This window comes from Gadus macrocephalus, chromosome 15 (genome assembly GCF_031168955.1).
Source record: "Gadus macrocephalus chromosome 15, ASM3116895v1".
In the NCBI taxonomy this organism is placed as follows: Eukaryota; Metazoa; Chordata; class Actinopteri; order Gadiformes; family Gadidae; genus Gadus; species Gadus macrocephalus.
This window is the reverse complement of record NC_082396.1, coordinates 16,739,214-16,748,609: the sequence shown is the minus strand read 5'-3', so window position 1 is coordinate 16,748,609 and position 9,396 is coordinate 16,739,214. Positions and strand designations below refer to the sequence as shown.

Below are 9,396 nucleotides of genomic sequence, written 5' to 3'. Positions count from 1 at the left end.
CAGAGAGCGAGGATGAGGAGCCCCCAGAGAGCAGCAACTTAAATGGACCTCCAGGTATACAGTATAGAGACTCACATATAATACAGCTTGGTATGAGGTTATCTTATTTACAATTGGCTTAAAGTTTGTCTATTCATATACAGGTCAGGTTGAAAGTGCATTGTAAAACATATCAGTTCGTTTTTTCAGTACATTAAAGTATGGCATATTTGTATTTGCTACCCAGAGACACTTTCACTCATATTATGCTTTAGCTTATAGTGTGTTTGTTAAACACTATATAGCATGCATTATAAAACCTTTAGGAAAATTACCTGTACACCTTATTGTAATTATTTTTGATGTTTCTGAAAGATTGATCGAGAGCAGGACAGAAGAGTCCTCCCTGAGGAGTGGCCCCAGTGGATCCCCAGGTAAATTGTCAATCTTACATTGAATGTTGTACTCTTCTGCTAACTTTTCATCGATATTGTCCACAAGTTTATATTGTATATGTTTAATGCTGTAGAAAATGAATTGTATCTTTTGTATCTGTGGATAGTGTAACTTGGATAGTGGATCATTACACCTTGTGGAAAATACTTTAAACACCTATTAATGTTTTTAATATATATATTTAGATTCCCACAGAAGATTCAGACAGCGAGAGAGAGGAGCCTCCAACAACGAGTGGCGGCCCAAGGTACCTCCAGGTATACTCACTCTTTCACACATACTGGACACTTTAATTCCACTTCAGTTTTGCCCAATCTGATACAGTGGCCTGATAATTCATAAACAGGTATGAGTCATACCAGTCACCGTCCTCAACTGGAGTAGAGTTGGATGAATGGCCTCAAATCTATAACGTTTTAAGAAGATTATAGTGTTCAAATAATCCATTAGATGTAACATGGGATAGTACCCTCCAATGTATGAGTTTATCTTGATTGTTATTAATCTCTGCTGTAATTTAATAATTGAATATGCCTTTTTTTCCATTTTCAAACAGACATTTCCAAATCAAGAACCGATAGATCTTTAAGGACAGTCATTGAAGTGTTCAGTTTTAATGATATGTCACTGTTTGGATTCTCTGTCTGATATGTGTAAATGTGGCTCAAACTTGAAACTAATCTTGCAGAGTCCGCCTAATACCCATTGTGAATATGATGTTTGTTATTATGTGTTTGATAGATGTTTATGGATCGAATTGAAGAAAAATTGACACTGCTTATTTAAACAGGCTGTTAATGCTTGTCATATTTACATTTGTTGGAATTCAGCTAATTGTATTCAGGATGTTATTTTATTTATTTTCATATTTCTATGCATTAGCTCAGTATTTTATACTTTTTGTTATTTAAAGATAAATCCGTATTGTGATCAGACTTGATTAAAAAAACATTGCACTTCTAATTTTGTATCCTTGTTTTGTATTCCTGATGATACACTGAGAGAATTGACTTGGCTTGTCGCCATAAACTGGGGACATCTCTACTATAAAATAGAATACCTTGCTGTCAATGCATATCTGTACAACCATTGTTCTACTCAGTCGTACAATTCAAATAAAAACACAAATAGCAATCGGTAAATCAACACAGTTTAAAAACAAGTATGAATACAGAATAAGTGTATATTATTTTTTAAGTTTTAGCTTCTTTGTTACTTTGCCTTTAGGTATAAGAACAATTTAAATATATTGAATACTTTTCTATTGCACCTTCATCTGAATTCCGAATAATGTTGAGATGTTTGCTGTATGTGTCTTAAATAGCTCTGCATCTCCTGGTGAGACACATGCTTGCCACCCAAAAATTATCACTGGCCCCATCCTGGCCACCCCAATGGAAATTTCCTGGCTCCGCCACTGCCAACGATACAAGGGAGCAAGAGGGGCACGAATTAGCTTCAATTAGACACCAGTTAATTTGAGGGAATTTAATCCAGTACATTATTTTCTGTATATTTGCAGCCCAGTAGTAAAATCAAAAATTGGGAAGAGAGTAAAGTGTATCCTTGAGTGCGATGTCTTTGCAACATCACTTTATTTATCCTCTGTAGTTTATTGCCCCACAAAAAGCCTGTAATGAGCTTATCTAAAGTAGTAAAAAAGAGTTTAGGCAAGAAGAGTGGCAGACATTGGAACAAATACAAAAAGCGTGGTAGAATGTTCATCTTAATAGCGTTAACCCTGCCTGCTAGTGAGAAATATATCGTTTTCCATCTGTCAAAGTCTTCCTTAATCTTAATCAATAATGGAGAAAAATTCCTATCATACAAATGTTCATATTTCCGAGTGATATAAATACCCAGGTATTTAAATTCAGAATTACATTTATGAAATGGTAGTTGCATTTCTGGGGTTTCAGTAGCCAAATTGTTTACAGGGAAACATTCACTTTTTGCAAAATTCAATTTATATCCGGAAAATGGCCCAAATTGTCTAAGAATTTCTATTAAAGGGACTCTCACCTTTGTTGCATTTGAGAATTACAGCACATTCAAATCATCCCGCCTTCCTCCAATGCCCCACCCCCTAAGAGTACAAAACTAAGCGTTATTTTAGTACTGTAACGACCTCGCCGGTGACATAATGATGTCGAGTCATTAGTAGTTGAAGGTAGTTTTAATGAACCAAAACCAGGTCACTGAAACCCGTAACATTGTAACCAACGGCAGAAAACCGACACAAAACAAACCCCGGTTACCCCGGCAACCCCCAACACGGTCTCACTCGCGTGCAGGCCCCCACCCTCCTGTTCTTCCAAGGCCCTCCCCCAGCTGACCTAATGATTCGCCCCCACGCTGATTGACAAGAAGAACATTACAATACATGCACATAGAACAACTGGCATAACGGACAACGAAATATAATGTAACACATAACACACAAACTATTTAACTGTCCCAGGGTCGCTACAGTACAAAAGTTCTAGACTCCCATGGGTTATGTTTAGACTCCCATGGGTTATGTTTAGACTCCCAGGGGTCATAATATCTACCAGGGGTCTAGTAAACAAGAAATTTAGCAGGTGGCTCACTGTAATTTTATGGGCTTCGTGTGATACCGTTTTGAGGCCCCATGTTGAAGGACAGTGGTCCCACTGAGTATAAGAAAGGTGTATGAGCATTACAAACAGAGTAGCGGGACAACGTAGCGTCTGAGGCCGAAATGGGTCCCCTAATCGGACTGAATAGTGCGGTTGTTTGCCAACGGTCTGGAAGTCTTCCTGGAGCTCCAGATTAGCGGGACAACGTCGCGTCTGAGCCCGAAATGGGTCCCGTAATCGGACTGAGTGTGGCGGTTGGTTGCCAACGGTCTGGAGGTCTTCCTGGAGCTCCAGAGTAGCGGGACAACGTCGCGTCTGAGTCCGAAATGGGTCCCGTAATCGGACTGAGTGTGGCGGTTGGTTGCCAACGGTCTGGAGGTCTTCTTGGAGCTCCAGAGTAGCGGGACAACGTCGCGTCTGAGTCCGAAACGGGTCCCCTAATCGGACTGAGTGGTGCGGTTGGTTGCCAACGGTCTGGAGGTCCTGAGAATCATCCAGGGGAGCGGGACCACTTGGCTTCTGAGGCCGAATCGGGTCCCCTTGTCGGACTGAATGGTGCAGTTGGTGGCCAACAGTCTGGAGGTCTTCCTGAGGCTCCAGAGGAGGGTAACTCTGTGAGTCCGAGATGAGTCCCCTAATTGGACTGAATGGTGCAGTTGGTGGCCAACAGTCTGGAGGTCTTCCTGAGGCTCCAGAGGAGGGTAACTCTGAGTCCGAGTCCGAGATGAGTCCCCTAATCGGACTGAATGGTGCAGTTTCAGTACGCCGTGGACCACTTTGGTCTGCCATCGTCAGTCGCTACGGTCGCTACTCGCTACTGTCTGCCGTGAAATCAAAACAAACCCTCTAGTTGAGGACGCGCCTTGATGACGCGGGCCCGAATGCGCCACAAGAAGCAGACGGAAAACCTTATATATCCATGCAGCAAACAGACAGGTCTGTCGGCCAATAAGGTCATTCGGTCCGAAGAATTTTATTGGTTGAAGTTTTCACTAAATATTATGAGAGTAAAATAATTGTTTGTTTTCACTCCTGGTGGGTCTGTCTTGCATATTAGAGTGTTATTACCTTATTAATACCAATTGAACCTTATCCAAAAAATGTGTAAAAATGCAACAAAGGTGAGAGTCCCTTTAATGCCTGGGCAGACTTAGCTGGGTCAGAAATATAAACCAATAAATCGTCAGCATAAAGAGAAGCTTTATGCTCAGTGCCCCATCTAAGAATACCACTAATGTTTGGTGAGGTTTTAAGAGCAATTGACAATGGTTCAATCGCCAAAGCAAAAAGTAACGGGCTTAAAGGGCAGCCTTGGCGGGTACCTCTATGTAAATTAAAATATTCTGAATTTAATCTATTTGTAATGACTGAGGCTTTGGGAGAAGAATACAAAAGTTTAACCCATGACACAAATTGGTGACCAAAACCAAAGTTCTCCAAGACCCTAAACAAATATGGCCATTCCACCCTATCGAATGCTTTCTCCGCATCCAGAGATAACCATCTCTGGAACCTCTTCAGATGCAGGTGAATAAATAACATTTAGCAGGCGGCGGATATTACTGAATGAGTGGCGATTGCTAATAAAACCAGTTTGATCATCGGAGATGATCTGGTGTATAACTGTTTCCAGCCGCATAGCCAAGGCCTTCGCCAATATTTTATAATCTGCGTTTAGAAGAGATATTGGTCGATAAGATCCACATGCATCTGCGTCCTTCCCAGGCTTTAACCGCAGAGTAACTGATGCCATTGTAAGGGTTTGAGGTAGGGTTCCTTGGGCCAATGACTCATTAAACATGTTAAGCAAAAGTGGTGATAGTTTGTCTGAAAATTTCTTAAAGAATTCAATTGGAAAACCATCTGGCCCAGGTGTCTTCCCACTTTGTATGGCTTTGATTGATTTTGTTATTTCACTTATGTTCCATGGCTGTTCTAGATTCCCGGTTTGATCATTTCCAATTTTAGGAAAAATGATACCCTCAAAGAACATTTCCATATCTGTATCATTAGGTGGACTCTCAGATTGATATAAAGTAGAGTAGAATTCTTTAAAAACATTATTAATTTCAGATGGGATTATTGTTAATTGATTTAAACTATTTTTAATTTGGGATATATGCTGTGAATTGGCCTTAACTTTAAGCTGGTGTGCCAGTAATCTTCCCGCCTTCTCACCACTTTCATAATTGAGTCCACGTGCCCGCAGAAGTTGCCTCTCCACTTTACCGGTTGACAATAAGTCATATTCCTTCTGTAAATTCAATCTCCGCTTGGAAAGGTCTGGTGATGGTGTCATTGAATTTTGTGAGTCTAACTCTCTTATTGATTTTAAAAGTTTGTCTTGTTTCTCTCTGCGTATCTTATTTTGTAAGGAAGAAAAAGCTATAATTTCTCCCCTGATGACAGCTTTGAGAGTCTCCCAGAGAAGAGAAGGGCTTACATTGTCTTTCTGGTTGTTTATGAGAAACTCATCAATAACCTTATTTATTAAATCACAAAAGCTTTTATCACCTAGCAGGAGAGAGTTGAGCCTCCAAAGAGGGCGGGGTTTCTGCAAGAGATTAAATGACAGATCTAGGATTAATGGCGCATGGTTAGATTCCACAATTGCAGAATATTCTGTATTGGCCACTGACGGGAGAAGAGTTGTATCTATAAAAAAAGTATCTATACGGGAGTATGAATGGTGTACATGTGAATAGAAAGAAAACGTTTTCTTGTTGGGGTTCTGGAACCTCCAGGGATCAATGCATCCAACCTGATCCATAAAGGCTGATAAGGCCCTAGCCATTTTTAACGGAGGTATTGAAGCAGGGTTGGATCTATCTAGATTGGGGTTTATTAGACAATTTAAATCACCTCCAAATATCAAGTGACAAGAATTTAGAGAAGGAATATTGGATATAATTTTCTTTATAAAATCTTCATCATCCCAATTGGGTGCATATACATTAACTAGAATCACTGGTGTATGAAAAAGTGATCCAGAGACTATAATGTAGCGGCCATTCGGATCAGAAATAACAATCTGCCGCGGTAAACTGAACTTTTTTATGAAAAAGAATTGCCACTCCCCTTGATTTGCTACTGAAATTGGAGTGGAATATTTGACCGACCCATGTGTCTCCTGTAAAAAAATTATTTCAGATTTGAGTTTTTTAAGGTGAGCAAAAATTCGAGCTCTTTTAACAGGGCCATTTAGCCCCTTAACATTCCAACTGACAAATCTGGCAGTGTCTCCTCCTGTTGTTACTCCACTTAACATGACTTTACTCTGGGTTTTTTATTATATTCCATTTGTGAAAGGTAGAGGTAGTGTGTATCCCAAAAAACTCTGAACACCCTGAGAAAAAACCCCAAAAAAACAAAAGAGAACAAAAACTAAACAAAAAGGAACAACTTGAACACGTTCCATTCCTATGCTGGTCTCCCTAACAGGGGCTAGCCGCAGGATTCCCTTATCTTGTCCCCCGAGAGACATTTCCTATATTTCTCCTACTTGGAGAGAAAACACCCAACTTATTCAAATCCTATATTAAATTTAGTGTATAATTTCCCACAACAAGTACAAACCAACTGCATAAAATTTACATTTGAGCCACAAATGAGTAGTCGCCTCATTAACAATTAGTGTGAATAGCAGTTACCATTACAATATCTGCATCGGGGCATGATAAGTGTGTGCGCATTTCTGCACACCTGCTCACACAGTTCAGCTCTTACATTGTCTTATCCAAATTAGCCTGCAACGCGCCGCTCGTAGAAGGCCCTCGCTTCTTCAGGGGTGTCGAAGTAGAATGATTCTCCATCGAAGGTGACGCGCAGACGTGCCGGGTATAACAGTCCGAAGCGGATGCCTTTTTTGTACAGATCCTGCTTTATGCCATTAAAGGTAGCTCTCTTTTTGGCCAGGTTAGCACTCATGTCTTGGTACACTCTCACCGTCACATTGCGGTGTTTCAGTTCGTGTTTCATTGCCCACCTTAATGTTTTTTCCTTGTCAGAGAAGTTCTGGAAGCACACAATGAAAGGCCTCGGCTTTGGGGATCCTCGTTCCGGTAGCGGGCCGGTGCGGTGCGCACGGTCGATGGGCGGGGGTGACGTGAATACCTCCCCGAGAGCCTCCATCAGAAAGTCGGCTATGAACTGCTTCGGCTCCTTGCCAGTCTCGCTGCCCTCCGGTATATTCACAATACGGAGATTAGATCGGCGCGATCTATTCTCCAGGTCTTCTACTCGGTCTAGGAGGTGTTTGTTTTGGGACTCCAGGGATTTTACCGTTGCTTCGGTCGAAGTGATCCTTTCAAAGTTTTCTCCCACTCTCGTTTCGGTTTCGGTGAGGCGTTTATTAAATTAGTTCACATCCCCTCGCAGCGCGTCAACGGAGGCTTTCAATGACTGTGACGTGGTTTGTATTAGCTTCGCCATATCCTCCTTCATACTGGCTCGTTGGTTTTCAAGCATGGCTGAGAGTTGTTGAACCGTAGCGGGCTCGTTAACTTCGGTAATAGCAGATTGAGTGTTGGCTGTAGCGGGGCCTGCGCTCGTCGACATGGTGGCTAGCTGTTCAGGTTGCGAATTAGAATGTAAGCTTGAATTCCTTGTTGTTTGCTGCGTTTTGATGGCATATCTTATTTATTCCATTTCCAATGCGTATTCAGTGGCTCGTTGTGAGGCAAAAAGTGAAACAAAAGGACCGTATTGAAGGTAATTAATGCAAATTAGTCGGGAGCCTCTTCTCGCACGTCTGTTCACTACATCGTCTAACCCGGAAGTCCCTCTCTGCTCTCCTTCTAATAAATGTTTCCTTTTCTAGTTGCCTTATTAGGTCCTCCACAGTCGCCCCATCATTCCCTGGCAGTCTGGTCCCTGGAGCAGCTGGCCCTGGCAAAGTTATTCCTTCACTGTTGACCCCTGACTGACTGGCCCTCGGCACACACATCCCTGGATCACCTGCCCCTGGATCACCTGCCTCTGGATCACCTGCCTCTGGATCACCTGCCACTGGATCACCTGCCCCTGGATCACCTGCCCCTGGATCACCTGCCCCTGAATCACCTGCCCCTGGCAATGTGGCCTCTTGATTGCCCTCTCTGTCTCGTGTCATGTCCTTTTCAACGCTCTTGAAATCCACCTCAATTTCTCCCTCAATCTCAAATACAAGGTAATGTTGCTGTTATATGTATTTTGCCTTTGCATTTGCAACTACTGTCATCTCCAATGTAAGAAAATGAATTAAAGCGAAACATTTCTGTAATGTGAATTAAATCATCTGCCACAATCAGAAACCAATAAAATGTATAAATGGATCTACCGGCAATTGTTAATTGGGTAGAAATGTGTCGATTATCTACATTGTATGCAAATCCTCAGAGAATCCCTGCCTTCTGGTTGTTTTTTAAACTGAATGTACAAATATGAATTATGTAATCTCATTCGGAGTGTAGTCTATCCTTGAATTACATGAAATGGGGAATATTGTTAGCTGCATGGATCATACCGAAGTTTAATTTGGAGCAATATGTGTGGTCCGTTGCACTTGGTTCCGGAGGCACCCTCACAGAAGGGGGTTTCCTCCTCTTCAGTTTAGGGCGATGGATGAAAACTGTTGGGACTGCATCGGGCCTCAACTTCAACATCCCATCTACTTTTGTGGCTTTGAATTGGTCATTTTCAAAGTGTACCTGTAGGTAGGCTTGTAAGATCAGTTTCCATTGCACTTCAAATATCATTGGAAAGTCATAATTCTCTACACTTAGAATTATTATGCCCTTTGAAATGCTAGCAAGTGATCTGAACATTACTTACGTTACATAGTTTTTGACTGTTGCTGACTGTCAGTAAGTTTTGACGGTTGACCATTGCCATCCATTTTTTCCTGCGCTCTTGGTCGTTGGGGAAGCCGTACATGTGGTAAACCTTCTCGGACCGATTGGAGCATCCAAATGCTGCACAGCCAACCATGGTATGACCATTTATCTATAATATGTTAGTTGTAACCAGGGCTGTAGTGGTCAAATTAGAGGTGGGTAAACTATGAATTTTGTGATCAGGCCGACCTCGACACAACGCAATGCAACGCAAAGTGTTGCGACTCTTTAAGGCTAGCCTGGCTATATTCCATTATGTTATCAATTAAAGTCATATTAAATCAATCAATGACAGTCAATGAATGTGTTTGTAGTTTATTCAAGTTATTCCAATTTCAACAGTAAAGAAAAGTATGTGTAGATTAAGAACTATCTATCTATGGCATGTTTGTATGTGTGTGTATTAGTATGCATGCTTTTCGCAGTAGTGCCCAGAGGGCCTCCTTGTCCTCCACGTCAGGTCCTGCCTTGCAGGGGCGTGTTCTGGG

General features: G+C 41.7%; 2 long non-coding RNA genes across 2 annotated transcripts; one reads left to right on the top strand and one right to left on the bottom strand.

Annotated features, from left to right (window-relative positions):
- The first annotated feature begins 258 nt into the window (after positions 1–258).
- Positions 259–1,398, top strand: LOC132473722 (uncharacterized). The gene is made up of 3 exons (XR_009529457.1): positions 259–413; positions 621–692; positions 992–1,398. It is a non-coding gene; the product is annotated as an uncharacterized LOC132473722 (long non-coding RNA).
- Positions 1,399–7,900: 6,502 nt separating this feature from the next.
- Positions 7,901–8,857, bottom strand: LOC132473725 (uncharacterized). Its single transcript, XR_009529461.1, has 3 exons — positions 8,097–8,857; positions 8,052–8,066; positions 7,901–8,006 (listed from the first exon to the last, which is right to left on the bottom strand). It is a non-coding gene; the product is annotated as an uncharacterized LOC132473725 (long non-coding RNA).
- Between the last annotated feature and the right edge of the window lie 539 nt (positions 8,858–9,396).